Source organism: Dipodomys spectabilis, unplaced genomic scaffold (assembly GCF_019054845.1).
Source record: "Dipodomys spectabilis isolate Male_0828 unplaced genomic scaffold, ASM1905484v1 ptg000157l, whole genome shotgun sequence".
In the NCBI taxonomy this organism is placed as follows: domain Eukaryota; kingdom Metazoa; phylum Chordata; class Mammalia; order Rodentia; family Heteromyidae; genus Dipodomys; species Dipodomys spectabilis.
Genome location: NW_024870834.1, coordinates 6,894,239 through 6,916,538, shown reverse-complemented (window position 1 = coordinate 6,916,538; position 22,300 = coordinate 6,894,239).

The following is a 22,300-nucleotide window of genomic DNA, read 5'->3' as shown; positions in this document are numbered from 1 at the left end:
AAAAGCTGGAAGTGGCGCTGTGGTTCAAGTGGTAGAGCCTTGAGCTGAAGAGCTGAGGGACAGCGCCCAGGCCCAGAGTTCAGGTCCCACGACTGGCCAAAAAAAAAAAAGAAAGAAAGAAAGTAGCCAAATGTGGAGGCGCACACCTGTGGAGGCATCTGGCTCACGGCTGGGACTCTACCACTCAAGTGTGGCAAAAGTGGTAGCCTAAGCACCTGCTGTGTGCCAGCATGGCCTCAGGCTCTTGGGATCCACCTGTGAGCAGAACTGACAGCAGACCTGTGCTCATGGTGACAATCAAATAGGTGTCATAAGCTAGATGTTGATGGTGCGGGAAAGCAGAAACATGAGACCTTACCTTAAGAAATAACTACAGTGCCAGGCGCCGGTGGCTCACACCTGTAATCCTAGCTACTGAGGAGACTGAGGTCTGAGGATTGCGATTCAAAGCCAGCCCTGGCAGGAAAGTCCATGAGACTCTTAACTCCAATAAACCACCAGAAAACCAGAAGTGGCGCTGCAGTTCAAGTGGTAGAGTGCTAGCCTTGAGCTGAAGAACTGAGAGACAGTGCCCAGAGTTCAAGCTCCATGACTGACCAAAAAAAAAAAGGAAAGGAGGAAAGAGGGGGCGGGGGACTGGGATATGGCCCAAAATGGTGGTGTCCTGTCTCATAAAGCCGAGTTCAAACACCAGTACTAACCTTCCCCCCCTCTCCCCGCCAATAGTAAATGTAAAACATGTATTTTTCCACAGTCAAATTTTGTTTACAAAGAGCGTAGGTTTGAGCCTGCCAAGTGTGAGGTCCCTGTGAGACACACTAATGGAGAAGTTGTGCGGGAATCAGAGGGAGAGACGCTCAGGGGAGTTGTCTGGCTACAAGGACAGGTTGGAAGGCTTTGGCGAGAGGTGGGGGCCTGGTGTAGTAGTGCATGCCTGTCGCTATGCAGTTACTTAGGAGGCAGAGGTAGGAGGATCACAGTTTGAAGTCGATCTGGGCAAAAGTGAGAGACCCTATCCAAAATAGACTAAAAGCAAAAGCAGGGGGGCATGGCTCATGTGGTAAAATGCTTGTCTGGCAAGTATGAGGACCCAAGTTCCTATCTAGTAAAAAAAAAAAAGAAAATGGGGGGAGTTCACAATGGGTCTAAGTGAGGACCCCAGAATGCCCCCTGGGATCCCTCACATCGAGAGGGTGAGGAGAAGAGGTGGATCCAGCAAGGGAGAGTAGAAGGAACATGAGAGAGAGAGAGACAGACAGACAGACAGAGAGACAGAGAGAGACAGAGCTGGGGGGGGGTAGAAATCGAGTGACCGTGTTGTGAGGACAGAGAATGTCCTCAAGGAGAAAGTGACAGGCAACTGTGTCAGACTCTCACAGCCCGACACCCGTTTCCATCTGACAACTGCTCTGGCGCCTATTTTTAGCTGCCCACTTTCCAGAAGTAGCAGTGTCCTCCCCGCTGGCCTGAGAGCCTGGCTGGCCGGCGCCCAGGGACTCCGCTCGGAGCTCGGGCTGGGCGGCCCGCGGGGCTCTTGGAGCGGGGAGTTGCGCTATTGAATGTTGTAGTACAAAGCCATTTAGCCTTTTAATGAAAACTTACTTCAGTGCTTTTGAGAACTGTGGGGGGGGGGGGGGCGGGGGCGCTGGGAAATGGTTTAGAGAAGACAGAGTCATTTTCTCTCTGCCTTGGGCATAAACGCATCCAAAAAAAAAAGTCTTTCTCTGAAACTCAGGCCCCCAAACCTTCCTTTCCTGAGGTTCCCAAATCCTTTCTCTGGTGTGGGCCCCACTTTGGGGGGGGATGCTCCATGCCCTGGGAGGCTCTCTGCTACCCCTTTTGACCAGAATCCCCTTATAGCTTCCATCCACTCCAGAGAATGAGAAACAGCAGCCTTCTTTGTGCCCGGCCCCTGTTGGCAGGTGCAGGGGTGTGGAGTAGCAAGCCGATGCTGGGGGCTGGGTGTTGTTTTACAGAGGAGGGAGAAACAAGCCCAGGAGAGTTTGTGATCCATCCAGGACCACCTACCATAGCACAGGTGCAGCACCCAGATCCCTGTCTTCAGCCCTCCTTGAAGAAGACTTCGTGTGCAAATCGGTAAACGCCATAATAAAAGCCCTTTGTGCAATGTGTATGCTCCCTAAGAAAAATAAAATAATAAAAGACTACATGCTGGTTAGGGAATACTCCAGGATTCTTCCCCAAAGCCACTGGGAGATAAGTGAATTCATGAAAACCACACTATATTTCATTTGGGGGTTGGTGTGTTTTCCCACATATTCTATAACAATAGGCGTTATGTTTGTAATTAGACATGGTGCCTTTTTTTAAAGTCAAATTTACTTTGGAAATCACCCCCACACAAGTAACTAACCCCAGGCCCGGTCTCTGGGACTTTGCCCTGGGTTTTTCTAAACTTCCCTGAATGTGTGGAATGGGGTCAGGGGGTGGGGTGGGGTGAGAATTTGGAGTGAGAACTGGAGTCCTGATACCCACCTACTTGGCTCTGATCACGTTATTCAGCGCCTCTGAGTCTTTTCCTCCCTGAAGAATGCAAATCATACTATTTTTACGAGAAACAATTACTAGGAAAATTAAATAAGAACATGAATAGCAATACTTAGCGGAGGTCTGATACTGTTACCACAGACTGTACATTGTGTGGGCCCAGCTAGCTTCCTTCCTTCTTTTCTCTTTTCTTCTTTCCTTCCTTCCTTCCTTCCTTTCTTCCTTCCTTCTTTCCTTTCTCTTTCTTTCCTTCCCTTCTTTATTTTTTTCTCTTGCTTTCTGTCTTCCTTTCTCCCTTCCTTCTCTCTCGTTCTCTTTCTCTCTCTCTTTCTTTTTTCTTTCTTTCCTTCCTTCCTCCTTCCCTTCCTCCCCATCTCTCTCTCTCTTTCTCTCTTTCTTTCTTTCTGCCAATTCTGGGGCTTGAACCCAAGGATCTCATGTTCTCCCTCAACTTTTCACACAGGCTGATGCTTTACTCCTTCATCCATAACTCCAATCAGGCATTTTGCTGGTTAATTGGAGGTGGAATCTTTCAGGATTTTCTGTCTGGGTTGGCTTCAAACCTCAGTCCTCCAGGTCTCAGCCTTCTAGTAGCGAGGATTGCAGCCTGTCCACCTTACCCAGCATTCTTCATGACGGGGGGGCCAGAACACACTTTTGTTCCTGTGGTATTTACCCACAGCATACTCCTCCACACTGACCCGATCCCCTCCCCTGCCTCTGCCGACCCTAACGTCCAGTCAGGACCAAAGGCAAATTTAGCCTCCTGCATCTGACCTCCACTTGCCAGCAGAGTGTTCTGTGGGTGCCTTTCATTGGCAGTCGCGCTGTTCCCCAAAGAGGGTTTTGAAAAGCACATGTGAATTTCCAAAATGGGACCTGGGCCTGACGGGTCCTTTCTTAGCTTTTATTTTCAAGAGGTCCTGAAGAGCCACTTCCCAATACCAACTTAACAAGGTGGGGCTGTGGAAGACACTGGGAGTTTTGTGCAAAGACGGGGACCCCAACCCACCAAGATGTGTATCTCCCCTTCTGGGTTGAGAGTGCCAGGGCGGAAAAACCTGCATCCGCCTAGCTTAGCCAGCAAAGCCCCAGCATGCCCCAGCCTTTGAGAAAGAAGACGGCCTGGAGCCCAGGAAGACAGGGGCTCCCGTGGGAAGGCTGCCACACCAGCCAGGGCACCAACAGGGCCCGGGCATCTCTGCAAATAGCAGGTCCACGCCAGGAGGGACAATGACAAGCCTTCCAAAACAGAGGGAGAGATGAATAATCATTCTCCTCCTCCTCTTCTTCTCTCCTTTCCTCTTCTTCTTCCTCCTCCTCCTCTTCTTCCTTCTCCCCTCCTCCTCTATCTCCTCTTGTGTCTCCTCTTCCTCTTCTCTCCTTTCCTCTTCTTCTTCCTCCTCCTTTTCTTCTTCTTTCTTCCTCCTCCTCCTCTTCCTTCTCCCTTCCTCCTCTATCTCCTCTTGTGTCTCCTCCTCTTCTTTTGCTGCTACCACCACCACCTCCTCCTCCTCCTCTTCCTCCTCTTCTTCTTCTTCTTTCTTCTTCCTCTTCCTCCTCCTTTTCTTCTTCTTTCTTCTTCCTCTTCCTCTTCCTTTTCCTCCTCCTCCTCCTCCTCCTCCTTCTTCTTCTTCTTTCTCTTCTTCCTCTTACCTCTTCTTCCTCCTCCTCTTCTTTCTTCCTTTTCTCCTCCTCCTCTTCTTCCTCCTCCTCCTTTCTTCTTCTTTTTTTCCGGTCATGAGGCCTGAACTCTGGGCCTGGGCACTGTCCCTCAGTTCTTCAGTTCTACCACTTGAGCCACAAGCCCCACTTCTGGCTTTTTCTGTTTATGTGGTGCTGAGGAATCAAACCCAGGGCCTCATGCATGCAAGGCAAGCACTTTACCACTGGGCCACCTTCCCAGCCCCTCCTTCTTTCTTCTTTCTCCTTTCTCCTTCTCCCACCCCCCACCCCCCAGTACGAGGGGTTGAACTCAGGTCTTCACACTTGCTAGTCAGCAAGTACCCTACCATTTTAGCCTTGCCTCTAGCTCAGGAGATGGAGAATTCCTCATTTGTAAACAGGGTCTAGCAGATTCTCAAACAGCAAGTCACAACTCATTTGAGAGTGGTGATTTCAGGTCCGCTATAAGCTGCCCCTTTGGAAAGGAGATGGAACTGGCCAGCACAGAGTGTAGAGCAGTAAGTGCTGGCCAGGAGCTGTGAGCCTTTGTGTGCACTTCTTACTGTGTGTCAGGGCCAGAGGTTTTAAAACCAACATGCTTATTGTATGAAGGGACAGGTGTCTGATTTTAGAAGTTGTAATAACCTTGACAACAATCACTGTAACTCATTTTGCACCTCCAAACAGTACACATGAGTGTGCGGGCACCCACACGTGCAGATATCATTGGCTTGCAGTATTGTGGGGCTCAGCTTGTCTCTGTGCAGCACACTGAGATTCTTCAATTTGTTCTGGTCTCATTTTCAAAAAATACAGAGTTGGCCCAACAAATTTATTTCTAGCCTACTGACAAATGTCTGCTTGGAATTTAAAAAAAAATAGGGCGTTCCTAGGCCCTGAGAGCATAGTGACATCGCAGTTCCCAGCTCCTGTGGGCTGTGGTCTTCTTAATTACCAGGCTGCAATGTGCTACATAAACCTGAAGAGTGTGGGAGGTGCATCTTGGGAGTGTTTGTACCCCCCATGGCTGGCGTGTAGACCAGCACTGACTCCTGAGGAAGAATCAGAAGTCCTCACTGGGACCAAAGGAGGATGCTCTTAGGAGAGGAACACCGGGCACAGTGCCTCTGTGTGAATTCTGGGAAATGGAAACAAGAGGTTTTGTCTTTGTTGCTATTTTTCTTTCTGTCTTGTTTGTCCACTTGTCTGTCTTTGGGAGGGTAAGGGGGGCACAGAAATGGAGGGACAGGTGGGGGGTGGGGGGAGGATGGGATGGGAAGGGGAAACAAATGAGGAGGCTACAATGCTTGATAAGAAATGTACTCATTATCTTGCCCATGTAACCCCTCTGTACAGTATTTTCACAATAAAAAAAAAAGAAATACAGAGACAAAGGGTAAACAAATGCAGCGGTGGTATTCACTAGACACCATGTTGAAAATGAACTATACAACTTGTGAGTGGGGATGGGAGGGGAAAATGGAAAGAGCGAGGGAAGGAGTGACATTGTCCAAAAAGACATGTACTCTTCACCTGACTTATATAACTGTAATCCCTCTGTACATTACCTTTATAATAACAATTTTTAAATGGTGGGGGGAAAGTCCTTACTGAGTGCTGGTGGCTCACACCCATAATCCTAGCTACTCAGGATGCTGAGTTTTGAGGTTCACAGTTTGAAGTCAGCCCAAGTTGGAAAGTCCCTGAGACTCTAATCTCCAACTAACTAGCCAAAGCTAGAGTGAAGCTGGAACTCAAGTGGTAGAGTGCTATCCTTGAGCAAAAGAGCTGAGGGACAGCGCCCAGGCCATGAGTTCAAACCCTAGTACTGGCGCGTGTATGTGCATGTGTGCGTGCACACACACACACACACACACATATTAGTAGGAACTACAAGTGACCCTTACTGTTGAATTTTAAGTAAGTATGGGCTGTCTATAAAGTCATTTAGTAGTTTTAACACCAAGTGTGAAAACTGTGTGGTGGCCCTGCCGTCCTGCGTGCGCCGAGAGCAAAGGTTGACAAGCTAAGCTACTCCCTAGCATGGGCCCCATGACCGACTCCTGTCATATTCACACTGTGCCATTTTGTTCTCTCTTTCTCTCTAAAGAAATTCACTATGTGTTAAAATTCTCCCATTTTTCTCTTTCAAATCATTTTCCGTGTCTGTAAAATAAACACGAGCCTGGAAGCCGGTGTCTGGGGGCCAATAGCAACCACAGCCCCTCTGTGGGGTAAAGGACGCTGGCTGGAGCCACTCCAGTGGCCTTGACCAGTGGCCTCTCTTCTGGCAGACGCTAACTCTAATAAGGAAATTGCTAAAGAGCTCCATGCTATTTTTTTTCTTTTTCTTGAACTCTGGGCCTGGTCGCTGTCCCTGAGCTCTTCATCTCAAGGTGAATGCGCTACCACTTGAGCCACAGCACCACTTCCAGTTTTCTGGTGGTTCATTGGAGATATGAGTCTCATAGACTTTTCTGCCTGCGTTGGTTTTGAACCATGATCCTCAGATCTCAGCCTCCTGAGTAGTTAGGATTGCAGGCCGGAGGCACCAGTGCCCAGCGATGCTATTTCTTACAATGATGTGATTGGTTAACCCAGCAGAGGCCCTGCACAGAGGAGATACTCAGTCAAGTCTATCAGCATCAAGGAGTCAAAGAAAGAACAAAGGATATTTCACAGAGGCTCACAAGAGAAACATTCAAAAAAGCCCCAGATTGGACTACCTGGTAGAGTGTGTGGGAGAAGCTGCCGATGGCAAGTACCTCAGCACCAGAACAACAGACACAAAGACCTTAGCTGGTCCTATTGATGATCTTTTCCTTGCAGCCCAGGAGATTCCAGGAATCTCATCCATTGGTAAGTGGAGGGCCTGAGAATTCCATGTGACTCTATTTCACTCGATGTCATTGTATTGATTGCTGAACCCAGAGCAGGAAAGAATGACAGCTCACAATTGCTTCCAGTTCCAAAGATGTTCTTTTGTTTATGATCAGTCTAGACGCCAGTCAAAATTTCATTTAGAAATACAACATTTCACCAAGGAAGGGAAAGGACACTTAGAGAGCACATCCCTGACTCTAAAGAAATACAGCTAATAATGAAATAGTAACCCTCCTAAAATTGAAGCCCAGCATTTTTTAGATTGAGTTTATGTTTTATATAGATTATTAGTTGGGATATATCATGTATCATTTTGTGAAGCATGTTCACTTTTAAATATGTGTTTTTTTAAGTAAAATGTCTAGTGTTACCATTGTTAATCATGTGATCATTTGCATTTTTACAGACTTTTGTAGTTTTCCAAGAAGTTTGGCATCCTTTGTATTGTTGATGGGTCTTCAAAATCCTGAATTAGGAAGGCAGTACGTTCCAATTGCGGTTACCTAGCTCATTGGTGTTGCTGGGAAAATTAAAAGCAGAGACCAAACCCTCAGAGCCAAATATGGATTTGGAATGGGAGTACCTTCATGAAGTTCCATCTGGCTCATGAGGACCCCCAAGGAAAAGCAACTCTTTCTTTCCTAGGGGCCAGTCTCAGCCTCTCTGGTCATTAAGAAGCTGTCTGTGTTCTGTGTCTGCTGCAAACAGTTCAAAGTGTTTTCCAGACCCATTAGTCCCCATTGGCTTTTGAGGTTTTTAAGGAGACAATGAAAGCCTTCTGGGTGGATCAGAGAATTTCTGCAAATCCCTGGCCTTTCCCAGAAGAGGCTGAGGGTGGGGCATACCTAGTGCGGTTGGCTTGGCTGGCTTTAGCTTCCTGTCACTCAGGGCTGGCAGGCAAGGACCCCAGGCCTATGAAGAGGCAGTCTTGGGTGGAGAATAAAGGGGTCTCTGAGTTCAAAGTGGGGGTGCTCCTGCAGTGCTCACTGAATGAACCCCAGTCTATTCTGTGGCACCCTCAAGATCACAAAAAGGAGCTGGCTGTTCATGTCACAGACACTTCTAAGGGGCTGTATTGTTTTCACTTCTAAGTGGCTGTATTGTTTTCTATAATTTAAAGCACTGTCGCTGATCAGGAAAGCTCTTTCTGAGAAAAACTGCCAGGGGGTGAATGGAAGATGTTTGTTTGCTGGTAATTGTCTGATTCAATTGTCTGATTCTGTTTTGGCCAAGTCTGGTCTGTAGACTTGTTATAGGTCAACCCTAGTTCCCTCCCCTCTTCCGAAGATGAGTTTCTCAAGTCAGTTTGGAAGCAGACTCAAATTCAGGGATACTTTTGTTCTGTAGGCTCCTTTTTGTAGGCTTGGGAGGTGCTGTTTTCTATCCTCCAGGTGTTGGGACACACACCTTGCATAAAAGGTTGTTAAATTGGGCACCAGTGGCTTACACCTGTAATCACAGCTGTGCAGGAGCCTGAGATCTGAAGATGGAGGTTCAAAACCACCCTGGGCAGAAAGGTCAGGAAGATTCTTCTCTCCAGTTAACCAGCCAAAAGCCGGAAGTGGAAGTGTGGCTCTCACCCAGACTAGTCTGTGTCAGCTGGGCTCAAGAGACCCTTGGTCCTTCTGCTCAATCTTGCTAAGTAATAACAGGGACCAGGGAGAGAGGCACACACGATCACATCCAGTTTAGTGAACTTGTGGTGTCTAGAACTCTCCAGAAATACCTAGACACAGGATCAAACAGTAACCTGTCAGCTAAGAGCTCCATCTTGAAGGGGACAAACTACAGGGCTTGCTACAGAGTTTGAATGAATTCTATTCCTTCTGCCAAGGAGCAGAATTCTTTTGAACATTTATATGTTCTAACATGCGTTCATTAAACTGTTACGGGTGCTCAGATGGGCCTCTGGCCTGTGGTCTCGTCTGTATACTAACACACTTAGGGCATGTGACATGGGTACTTCCGACGTGAACTGGACCCCCCTGTGGTGCGGATAGTGAGCCCCACACATAGGTGCCCTCCATCCCCGTTCCTGAAGTGGACGACAGTTCACTGCCCCCACTGGAATGCTGTCCAGTCATGTGAGAGGAGCCATGAGGGATCACGCCAAGGAAGCTCCTGTCACCTTCCGTTATCTGCAGTGGGCCTGGCACCATCAGCAAGTAGATGCTCCGCCCGTGACTAGAGAAGAAGATGACCCAATAGGAGATGTATTTGTACTCCGTGAGCTCCAGATTTTGATTCCTTTATAACTAGAGAAGTTTCTAGAAAACCCAAAGGGGAAACAACAATTTCCTGGTTGTCAAAAACAGCCATAGCCAACCCCTGAGCCCGTCACATGGTGTATGTGTGTGTGAGGGGGACTGCCTTGCCCTGTTCCCATGGATGCCCCAATCCTGGGCACTGACTCCGTTCCTCTTCCTTTCAGGAGTTGGTGATGAAGGCAATGAGCATGGGATGGCCAAAGCCAAAGAGGCAACAGATGACGTGGAGATATGGTTGCATGACCCTCAGACAGGCTCAGCTGCTGCCCATGTGAGGGACCTGACTCAGAGTCAGAAGCATTAGCTGTTCATCACTGACACAAATACCTGAGGGAAGCCAGTTAAAAATACAAAGGCCTGGTGTGGTCACAGGCTCAGAGGGCCTGGTCCATGGGCAGCCAGCTCCATCACTTCAGGGCCTATAAATAACACAGAACAACATGGCGGCAGGGTGTGTTAGTGGACATTGCTCACCTCCTGAGCCATGAGGACATGCCCACCAATGACCAAGTCAGATTTCCAAAGTCTTCCAGAACAAGGCAGCCATCTAAGGCCCAAGCCTTCAACACACAGGATTAAGGGGATGCAGCATATTCAAACCATAACACATAACCATATACTGCAAACTCTAGGGCAACCTCTAAAAGAGATTGGTTCATTAATTTCTTTATTAATTTCATTAATTAGTTATTAATGAAAGATTCCAAGTGCTGGTGGCTTATATCTAAGCCCTGAGCTGCTTGAGAGGCTGAGACTGGGAAGATCACAGTTTGAGGCCAGCCCAGATAGAAGTTTGCAGAATCCTTCTCAATCCACAGCTGGGTGCAGTTGTTGTGCACCTGTCATCCTAGCAACGCTATGATGGGAACCCGAAATAGATGGATTGAAGTCCAGAAGAATACTTGGGCAGGAATCAAGACTCTATCTCAGCTGGCATTGGTGGCTCATGCCCATAATCTTAACTACTCAGAGGCTGAGATCTGAGGCTCATCATTCAAAGCCAGCATAGCAGAAAAGTCTGTGAAACTCCTATCTCCAATTAACCAGCAAAAGAATAAAAAAGGATGTGGTGGTATGGCTTAAGGCATAGAGTATCGGTCTTGAGTGAATAAGCCAAGTGAAAGTGAGAGGCCATGAGTTCAAGCCCCAGTTCCATCACACACACACACACACACACACACACACACACACACACACACCTTATCCCAAAAAGATCCACAGCAAAAAGGGCTAGAGGCATGCTTCAAGCAGTGAAGGGACCTGCCTAGCAAGTACAAAGCTTTGAGTTCAAACCTCAGTAACAAAGGAGAAGAGAAAAGGAAGGAGGCGGGGGGAAACCTAATCTTCCTCTATTTTTATGGCTATCAAGAAATTCTCTGACCTACATGCTTTGCCTGATAGACCACAAGACCCCCTTGTCTAGAGGGGTCCTACCCCCACACCTAGCGGGGAGGAGCGCTGCCCAGAGAGGCCCAGAAGAATCTGCACAGAGCAGCCTTACTGGGGATAGTTGGCTAGGGACTGAGCTTTAGGTCTCCATAAAAGCTCCTAAAGACAGGGTTCAGAGACACCTGGGGACACCTGTAGCAGGGGACACGTGTAGTAGCCTCCCGGGAGGATGTAGAAGCTTCACATCTCTTGCTGCAAGCCATAACCTGTACATATCTTCATCTGGCTTTTTTTGGGGGGGGCAGGGCATGGTAATGGCCTGCAAGTGAACTGCGTTGCCCTGGGTTCTATGAATGGCTGGAACAAATGGCTGAAACCCCGGGTGGAGTTTGCAGGCCTCGGCTTCGCAGCCACCTGGTCAGAGCACAGGTGAGCAACCTGCTGCTGCTATTGCCACTGATGTGGAGAAGGGATGTGGGAGGCTGACGGAGCAGTGATCTTGAAGCACATGAAGGGGTGTTGCAACACAGCATACACAGTGGGCTGTGCCCTACAATTCTGGAAGCTTCCATGTCACCTGAGAGACTCAGATCAGCCATTGGAGGGTTTGCTTAAGGTAGAGAATTCTGGAATAGGGCATTAGGTCGGAATAGCCAGGCGTCCTCATCTTGAGACCCCAGACCTGTACCTCAATTTACAGCCACTGCCATCTTACCCCCTCTCCTTGATGGCTGAACTCATGCATATGGCGCCAGGCCAGAATTTACTGCCACTGTAAAATAGATGAGGACCTTGAGCAGATACCCCTAGCTGCCTTCTTCCCCATTTTGCACATTATCTTTGTCTCACCAGGGTTACTTTTTCCTTCCAATTCCCACAGACAATTCCAGCATTCCCACGATTCACTATAAAAGTGCTGGCTTGTTCATACGAAACTCTAGCTTAGGTCGAAGGCTCCATCTTCTGATTCTCTCCCTAGTATGCCTGGGCTGGTGCTGAGCTGTCTCTTCATTTATTTGCTGTGCCTTTTTGAACCTAATAGTAGGTGTCTGAGGTTAGTGCCTAAGTCTTTCTTCCGGTTTATTCTGCAGTATATAACCCATATGGTTTTGTCCAAGGATCCTTAAACCTGAGCTTGAACCAGACTCATCTGGAAGACCCATTCTGCTTTTCTCCTCCACTGCTGAGTTTTCTGTTTGGCAGTTCTAGGGTTTGAACTCAGGGACGTGGCGCCTGCCAAATCACACCCACACCTCTGACTGTCAGCTCTGGACCAGAGCCCAAGAGTTTGCTCTTGTGACAAGTTCCTGGGAGATGATCATGGTGCCTGCAGTCTGGGAACAGGCTTTGAGATGAAGCTGGCCACTGGACCACAGGAGCATTATGGTCCTATGACACTGTATTTGTGTTGTTCTAGGTGTTTCTAACTGGAGAGGCAATGTACATTCTGAACTCATGCCATGAACATTGCCTGAGATAGGCAACGGGCCCTCAAGAGTGCTTGGGGAGCGGAGCTGGGCTCGGGCCTGCCATCTGTCACTCGGGTAGCACTCTGCAGGCCACTGGCACAGTAGTAACCTTCTCGCTGGGTGAGGTGGGGAGTAAGTAGGCTGAGGTCCCAAGCCATAAGCCGAGGACAAGCACCACACTGGGGACAGAGCTGGCCTTGAGGCGTGATCTCCCGGATGGAGCGGGACTGGGAGGCAAGGTGCAGGCAATCCTTTGACTTCTCTACTCCTCAACCTACGGCATATGCCGGATTTATTTTGAGCAATCCTTTCCTTCCCAATTTGACTTTAGGCAAGATATGTCACCTCTTTGAGCCTCAGTTTCTTTATCTGTAAAGTGGGGACAGTGGGCACTTTTGGAAGAACTGAAGGTACTATCTGGGCGTGGCCAGGGGGTGTCCCCACTAGGCTGGACAGCACTAAAGCATCTGGGAGAAGGCAAGCACTAAGAAAGGGGTCCTTACTAAGTCCATGGGTGACTGCAGTGCTTTATGGGAACCTAGCTTTTCAAATTCTAGAAGCTTCTGAGAGTTTTTTGATTTTGTTTGTTTTGCTGGTCATGGGGTCTGAACTCTGGGCCTGGGCGCTGTCCCTCAGCTCTTCAGCTCAAGGCGAGCGCTCTACCATTTGAGCCACAGCACCACTTCTGGCTTTTTCTGCTTATGTGGTACCCAGGGCCTTATGCACGCGAGGCAAGCTCTCTACCACTGAGCCACTTCGCAGCCCCGATTTATGGAGCACACAGTGCTGATCCTACCCCCTCAGGCTTCTTGGTTCAGGAAGGTTCTCTGGGCCAGAGAACCTGCATTCCTGACACCTGCCCAGGTGCCATGGAAGCTGCTGCTCTGGGCACCGCTCTGGGACACCCAGGGCATACAGATTTGGCTTCCCAAGAGCAGAGGGCTTCCTGAGAGCTGAGCACCCCATCTTCCAGCCCTGGTGCCCCTCATTGCTGACATTCAGAGCCCCTCGCTTCCTCTCCTCTTCCTTTCATGCTGTCTTGACCCCTTTCTGTTCCCCCTTCCCTCTTGCCTGTCTCCCCTTCCCTAGCTCTCTGTGTCTTTCTTTTTTTTTAGAAGACCACACTTTATTTTTTTTTTTTTTTTTTTTTTATTTTTGCTTATGTGGTGCTGAGGAATCGAACCCAGGGCCTCTGGCATGCAAGGCAAGCGCTCTACCACTAAGCCACCTTCCCAGCCCCTCTCTGTGTCTTTCTTCATCCTGACTCTGTTCTGCTTCATTTGGACATCTCCCTCATGGGTGGGACCCTCGGAACTGGGGCTCCAGGGCAGGGGCCACACAGCAGCCGAGAGGTTCATTCGCTGTGGTTCATTCAGCCTCTCTGATCCAGACGCTGGGCTTTTCTGAGGTGTTTCGCTCTTGGTAATGCCAGGGGCCGGGGGTGGGAGGTGGGGGAGCAGGAGGGCCTCAGACAGCTGTGGTGACATTTTCAGGGGGAAAAGGATTTCCTTAGGGGGGGCCTAGAGAAACTTCTGGGCTTTCTTTATACTTCCTGGATCTGAACTGGAAAAATCCATGCGGGGTGGGGGTTCCTCCTGCATGATTCCTGATTCACACCGTGGAGGGGACCCAATCAACCCACACAGCGCCACACTCATGCTCCAGGGCTAGGAAGTTCTCCTTCTTGCCTTCATACACATTAACAGTGTGCCAGCCTTAGGAAGGAAAGAGAGGGCCGTGTTTTTAAAGCAGAAGCAGAAGCTGAGTCATCAGAACTGACTCCTGGGGACTGGGCTCAGGCTGGGAAGTGGATTCACGCTGGGCCCTGGGCGCCAGGCTCTTTGCTGTCTCCTCTGGCCTTAAATTCCCGGGCTCAAGTGATCCAGTCTCAGGTTCCAGGACTACAGGTACGCTCAACTTTCCAATCTACTTTAGAAGCAACATCATTTCTTGTATCAGCCCAGAGGCCCCTCAACGGATGAATGAATCAAAAAAATATGGTATAGAGCTAGGAAGGTGGCTCAGTGGTAGAGTGCTTGCCTCGCATGCATGAGGCCCTGGGTTCGATTCCTCAGCACCACATAAGCAGAAAAAGCCGGAAGTGGTGCTATGGCTCAAGTGGTAGAACACTCGCCTTGAGCTGAAGAGCTGAGGACAGCGCCCAGGCCCAGAGTTCAAGCCCCACAACTGACAAAAAGAAAAACAAAAAACAAAAAAAAGAAAGAAAATGTGGTATATATACACAGTAGAATTCTACTCGTTCATCAGAAAGAATGATATTGTACCATTTGTAAGGAAGTAGAAAGACGTGGAAAAAATTATATTAAGCAAAGTAAGCCAGACCCAGAGAAACATAGGTTGCATGGTTTCCCTCACTGGTGCTAGCTAGAATGTGACTAGAAATTTACAAGTAAACACACTGGATGGTAAAACAAGCAAACAGAAAACACTGGGACATGATAAATTATACAAGTCTCTAGGCATTCACACACAGTGAGACCAAAGGAGGATATTCTTAGGAAAGGATCACAGAGGTGCAATACCTATGTGCCTCTGAGCCTATAAAATAATATCAAAATGAACTCCAGGAAATGGAAACAAGAGGTTTTTTTCTTTGTTTCTGTGTTTGTTATTTTTCTTTTTGTCTTGTTAGTTTATCTGTCTTTGGGATGGTAAGGGGGGAGTACAGAAATGGAGGGACAAAGGGTGAACCAATGCAGCAGTGGTACTCCCTGGACACTATGTGGAAAATGAACTCTACAACTTGTGAGTAACATAAGAGGAAAAATCTGGGAGAGAGTGAGGGAAAGGGTAATGTTTTTCAAAAAGAAATGTACTCTTTATCTGAGTTATTCAATTGTAACCCCTCTGTACATCACCTTATAATAACAATAAAAATGCACGAGGGGCTGGGAAGGTGGCTCAGTGGTAGAGTGCTTGCTTTGCAATGCATGAGGCCCTGGGTTCGATTCCTCAGCACCACATAAGCAAAAAGAAAAAGAAAAAAAAGCCGGAAGTGGCACTGTGGCTCAAGTGGTAGAGTGCTAGCCTTGAGCTGAAGAACTGAGGGACAGTGCCCAGTCCCAGAGTTCAGCCTCACAACTGGACCCAAAAAAAAAAAAAATGCACGAAAAAGAGAAAGGAAAATTCTGCAACTTTAAGCATATATATATATATATATATGTGTGTGTGTGTGTGTGTGTGTGTGTGTGTGTATATATATATATATATATATTGGTGCTTCACATCTGTAATCCTAGCTATTCAGAAGGCTGAGATCTGAGGATTGTGGTACAAAGCCAGCCCAGGCAGGAAAGTCTGTGAGACTCTTATCTCCAAATAACCACCAGAAAAACCAGAAGTGGAGCACTGGCTCAAAGTGGTAGAACCCTAGCCTTGAACAAAAAGAGCTCAAGGACAGCACCCAGGCCCTGAATTCAGGACCCAGAAAGTGAGTCGAAGTGAACTGCAGGGGAGGGGCCTATAGGAAAGACCAGAAAGGGAGTCAAAGCAGGAAAGATCTAGGCTCAAAGCTCAGAGCCTCAACCCTGCCATCAATAATCAGCCTCGTTTTATGAGCACCTACTGTGTGCCAAGGGCCATGCTAGGTGTATTAGTACTACCATTAACCTTTCCGAGCCTTGGCTTCTTTTGCCCCCAGAGACTTCCCCCATATATGGTGGGCTGATATATATGTATGTGTACACACACACACACACACACACACACACACACACACACACACACGTTCCACATACAACCATTAAGCCCAAAAGTCACCCTGGGGCCTTTTTCCCTATCCACACTGGATGGAGCTGCCCATCTGTCCAATCCTCACCGTGGTCCTCTCCCTCCCTCCCCTGCCCCACCATGGTCAGCCTCAGTGGGATCAAATGGCAGCCTCCAGGCTCTATCCAGCCGCTTCCACAGCTACCACTTCCCTTCAGCATCTTAGAAGTTGGAGTGGTTCTTCTGCATTTCCTGGAAATTGACAGGGAGTAGCTATTGACTCAGCAGGTCCCCATGGCTCTTAGAGGCTGAGTGCCAAGTAGCTCCTACACATTGGCTGATCACATGCCCCCTGAGGACCCCGGGGCCCTCTGGGCCTCAGAAGGATGTGAACTCAGGGTAAGCAGTGTGGCGGGAGGAAACACCCTATAAAGAGAGGATATGAACAATAGGGAAGAGAAGGGAGAAAATACAGTCCACACAAAGAGCGGAAAATGCCATTCCGAGCTGGGCAACCAGGGCTGGTGTGGGAAAGTTCACGGGGTATGCCCACCTGCACCCCGGGGCAGCACAGAAATGCAGGCTCCTGGGCCGGCTGTGAGGAGATAGCTCCCAGGTGACGTTTGCCACCACACTCCCCACTATTTTGAAGTGTTCAGCGAATGTCCGCAAGGCCCCCCCCTCGGCTCGTTCTTTCTCTTTCATTACCTCTTTCCCCAGTGGTCCCTTAGCGCAGGCTGCTGTAACAAAATACCACAGCCTGGATGGTTAAACACAGGGAAGTCTAAGTCAAGGTGTAACCCTTTCCGGTGAGAGCTCTTCCTGGGTGGTTACAGACGGCTGCCTTCTGCTCTGCCTCGCAGTGGCAATAGAGAGAGGGCTCTAGCTCCTCTAACCAAATCACAAGGGCCTGACCCTGTGAGGTCATCACCACCCTGCTACTCCTCCAATACCCAATTTCTAAAACCATCTCATTGAGGATTAGGGATTCAGCAAATGGATTTGGGAGAATGCAAACATTTAGTCCACAGGACTTCTTTCTTAAAGTCTTCCATGGGCTACCCACCTTCCCCCCTTCTCCCCTAAAAACCACACACACACACACACACACACACACACACACACACACACAAGCCATCTGGCTCTGGTGTCTCCTGCTCTGTGCTGTGACCTCATATAATGACAAACCTAGACTTGAAGCCTCCGGTCCGGGCAGGGTGCTGACACATGTCTCTGAATCCCTGAGCCAGGACCTGGTTCTGTAGATGCTCAACAAAGCTGATGAATGGAAGGAGCAAATGAGCAAATGGTGACTGCACTCCTGACCTAATTTCCTGTTCTAGATGCCTTTGGTTCCCTCTGTCTCCTCCCTCCTTTATCTGTGGAGGACTGGAAGGAGGATGTGTTCCATTCCAGCTTTTCCCAAGCCATTATTCAACCAGGAACAGCCACATTAGTGGCTTAGACAAGTGTTTCTTTGGGATCTTATTTTTTTGGAGAGACCTAGAAGGTGGGGGGGGGGGAATCAAACTTTTCCCCCCTTTACCCAAAAAGTGAGTCAAAGCAGGAAAATTCTAGGCTCAAAGCTCAGAGCCTCAAACCTGCCATCAATAATCAGCCTAGTTTTGTAAACACCTACTGTGTGCCAAGGGCCATGCGAGGTGTGTTATTACTACCATTAACCTCTCTGGGCCTTGGATTCTGCTGCCCCCAGAGACTCCCTCATCCATGCAAGGAAAGGCCTAGAAGACTGAGGCAGCAGGATTTGACTCAGGATCCACAGAGGCTCATGGGGGAAGGAGGGGTTTCAAGGGCATGGGAACTTCTGACTTACACAGGGCCCTGGTGGATCACTCACGGCTGGACAGGGCAAGGTTGGCAGGAGTGAAACTTTGGTGGACAATGAGACAATGTAGTCTCCACTGCAGCATGAAATATGGGTCGTGCAATGATCACGCTTCAGCTTCTAGACCGGGTCGAGGTGGGTGGGGCAGTCAGGTGTAATGTAAAACCCTAGATTTCATGCTGACCTTTCCGGTAGTTTGTTTATTCCTTTGTTTGTTTTGTTTGTCAGTTGTGGGGCTTGAATTCAGGGCTTGGGTATGGTTCTTGAGCTCTTTTGCTCAAGGCCAGTGCTTTACCACCTTGAGCCATAGAGCCACTTCCAATTTTTGAGTGGTTAATTGGAATAAGAGTCTCACAAGGATTTTTCTGCCTGAGCTGGCTTTGAACCATGATCCTCAGATCTTACCCTCCTGAGTAGCTAGGATTACAGGTCTGAGCCACTGATAGCCTTTTGTTTGTATTTTTAACTAAAATGTTCTTGAATCAAAGACTCTTTCTTCAAGTATAGATTTCTATACTTCCTCTTCATGACTTCTATTTCTGCCTCATTTTTTTTTCTCTTTTCCAGGAAGAAAAAATTATTGGGTATCCTGGTACTGCACAAAATCCGGCGTGGAATCTCTGGCATTGTGGGCATGGAGGAGGATCAGCGCCTATTCCATGGCTGCAGAGATGATTCAGAAGCAGATGGACATCACCACGGTACACATGTGACCAACTGTGTTATAGGCACATGAATTAGCCAAGCCTGCGTCCAGTAGGAGTTCCACCTGGAAGCCCCTAAGCTTCCCCCCAACAATAGTCTTAAAGATGAATGCTGGCCCTGGGTGAGCAACCAACTCCATACTCACCTGGAAAACCACAAGGCCACTTTCTGGTGGTGTAGTCCAGGGACCTTTCTTTTTTTGTTGTTTTTGTTGTTGTTGGTCGTGGGCCTTGAACTCTTGGCCTGGGTGCTGTCCCTCAGCTCTTCAGCTTAAGGCAAGTACTCTACCACTTGAGCCACAGTACCACTTCTGGTTTTCTGATGATTTATTGGAGATAAGAGTCTCACAGACTTTCCTGCCCAGGCTGGCTTTGAACTGCGATCCTCAGATCTCAGCCTCCTGAGTAGCTAGGATTACAGGTATGAGCCACCAGTGCCGGCCACAGGGACCTTTCTTTTAGGGTTTTAAGGCTTGCTTTTGTTTAAATCCTCCTTTATCTAGGTGTCCTCAGAACACCCACGTGATCTGCCCTGAGAACTGTCACTCATAAGGACCTCAGGGAACAACTAAGTGCTAGAAAGACCAAGAAAATAGGCATCACCAAAAGCCAGGAATAAGATCCTGGGATGAGAGGAGGGGGTAAAATGCATTAATGGGAAATGTGCATTTACCAAACTGTAGATTTTGTTTTCAGTTGTTTGTTTTTTGTTTTTTTTTTTTTTGGTCAGTCATGGGGCTTGAACTCTGGGCCTGGGCGCTGTCCCTCAGCTCTTCAGCTTAAGGCAAGTGCTCTACCACTTGAGCCACAGCACCACTTCTGGTTTTCTGGTGGTTTATTGGAGATAAGAGTCTCATAGACTTTCCTGCCCGGGCTAGCTTTGAACTGCAATCCTCAGATCTCAGACTCCTGCTTAGCTGGGATGACAGGTGTGAGCCACCACACCTGGCAGCTTTGGGATTTTGTGGACGATTTCCTCACTACCACCAAAATATTTAAACCTTTGAAATACTTGATTTTTTTCAAACAGCATTTTGTTTACTTAGGCACAAGATCACTCATCCAGCCATCACCCCCCAGCCCTCACCTCCTGTCATTCCTTGATACTTCTTTACCTCCTGTTCATGTGCTCACCTCCACCCCAGCCAGGCACTTCAGCCTGCATGAGAGTAGGTGAATGCACCTCCACAGCCCAGGGTCGGTCAGGCCCACCAGGACTCAGGTGGGTCACAGAGCCCGGGAGAAACTCTAGTCAGCTCACTCGGAGTTCTTTTGCAACCTCCTATGGCACATTTTCCAACCAAGTCAGAGGCAGAACCACTGAGCACATTCCATTACACTCTCCGGTCTTGCTCCAGAACCTTACATACAGTACCTACAGGTTAGCGGCTGACTCATTCTGGGATACTGGCCTCCCCAGTAGGGTCCCCAATGTCTCTTGAGGCTGTACAGTTATTTTGTTTCCTGAAGCATGTCTAGTTTGATTCCCTTAGGGCCATTCATTGCGAAGAAGGGACACGTGGAATAGAATCACGTTTCTATAGAACACTCTAGGTTGTATATCCCTGCAAAGCCTACGTGTGAATAGTAACATGGTCCTGTGGGTATGAAGAGACCCAGGCAGACGGAGCTGGGGCAGGGCCTCCATTCAGATCTCGCTCTGTCGCTCGGTGGCAGTTTCCACCTGCAGGGTCCATGCTGGTGCGAGGTGGTGGAAAGGGAATGGTGGAGCCACTCATAATGAGTGCCAGGCCTTTGTGCCAGGCAGGATAGATCGGCAGGCACAGGAGCATCCCCTGGCTTTTGCAGAGACGCTGGTAAATAGCATGTCCCATGTTGGTGACATTCTAGGACAAGCTGGGGGGCTTGGACACACTGAGGCAGTACACTCCACACAGACCCTGCAGGGATTGGATTTGAGGTGAGTAAGCCAGCTGAGGGACCCCGGCCTCCGTAGCCCCTAACTGTCCTCAAACCAAGTGATGCCCCATCTTTCAGCTGGGAAAAGGCATCCTCTGAGCTCATTGCTCACCCCCTACTGCAAGGGCCCTGCTGACCGCTGGCCCAAACTCAGTCCAGCTCATAACCCTTGCTACTTCCTGCCCCTTGTATGTGGCTTCTGCTGGCTACACCCACTGCTTGCTAGACAGGATGGTGAAGATGTAACTCACTAGAAATACATCAACATGATGTATTTGCCAATGGTAGAGGAAAATAGTCCTTTTTCCCTCAGAGATGATCAGTCTAAACCTCATTTCAGATTCAGTCATCACAATTGAAGAAGTGGGTTTCATTCAAATGAAGGTACAGGAAGGTGAGAGCTTAAAACTTCAGTGGAGGTAGGTTGCAGCGCTGCCGGTCAGAGACTGGTACTCATTAATTCTTTTCTTTCTGTATGCTGAGGAAAACTATATGTCCCAGCATTCTTTGCAGTTACGTTAGGTTTCTGAGATCCAGCCAATGAAGGGTGAGTAACCAGGATATCAAGAGCTTCCAGATTTAGCCATATCCCTGTGAGATTATGTTTGTACTATTTATTCTGTCTGGGTTGATGGAATGATGGAACTTGTTTACAGAGGGACTTTGAATCACTGTCATCCCTTGGGGAAAGACTTGCCGAAAAGAAGCCTCTCGCTGGACTTTGTATGAGCAAAAGATAAATGTGTATTAGTTGGTTTGGCTTGGTTTGGATTGGTGTGGTTTGATTTGGAGCTAGAGCCTGAACTCAGGGTCGTGTGCATTCTAAGCACACACTCTACTACTGAGCCACACACCCAACTCCCACGTGTTTAGTCATTTGGGTGAGAGTTGCTGCTTCAGCCCAATTTAACTTTGCTTCCTACTGGCATGTGGAAGGCAGGGAAGACTCCTCCCTCCTCCTGGCTAAGTCTCCACCCAGTACCTGTGACACCCAGGTAACTAGCACACCTGGAGGCAGTGACCTCCCACTCCTTCGGGTCACATCCTGGGCTGTCGGGGTCACCCTGTCAAGGTCAGGGCCCTGAGGTCACATCTGCATCCGGTGTGTCCACACCTTCCCTCACCCAGCCACACCTTCTCCCCTCCTCTTCCCTAGTTAAGTAAGGCTGGGCAAAACAGCCCTCCTGTCCTTTCGGCCATGTGCTCTCTGCCACGCACAGCAGGGCAGCAGTTCAGTAATAAACTTCTCTTCCCGCTTGAATACCAAGTGGTGTTCTCTTCATCAGCTACCTTATTAAACCTACCTATTTAATTTACCTTACAGCATGGGAGATTTAATCTGACATATAAATGAGAGCCATCTTCAAATCTCAATAGCTGAAGGGTCACGTGGTGCCAGCAGTCACAATTAATGCCAGCACATAAAGTGGTCCAACTTTAGCTCAGGAGTTAAAAGTTATGCCCAACCATGGAGCTGTCTTGCTCATGGTATGAGTGGTGGTGTTTGGAGGGACTGGACCATCGTTTCTGAGGAGTTGGATAGCATAATTTCTTGGGTACATTGCAGTGTTGGTATCTGATGTTTAAACTAGCAGTATTACGATATTTGTTGGATTACAGCAATGGCACTGGTTCCATTATGACCCCACTAAAGTCCACTAGCTTGAAAGATAAATTCCAGGAAGGGAAGCTGCTGAATTCCAGCTGCAAGACGAGAGGGTTTTCAGAAAAGCCTGGCGCCAAGAGGATCAGATTCTGACTCTGTTGGTTGTACCTACTGAAGCTCAGCTGCAGACAGAGATGAGTTCTGTGCTAAAGATTTCTTCTACTTTTTTCCTGCCAACCCACAGACCAGTGCACATAAACAGGAAGATGAGCCCTTGCCTCATGAAGCAAGATAAAAAGAATCTTATTGGTTTC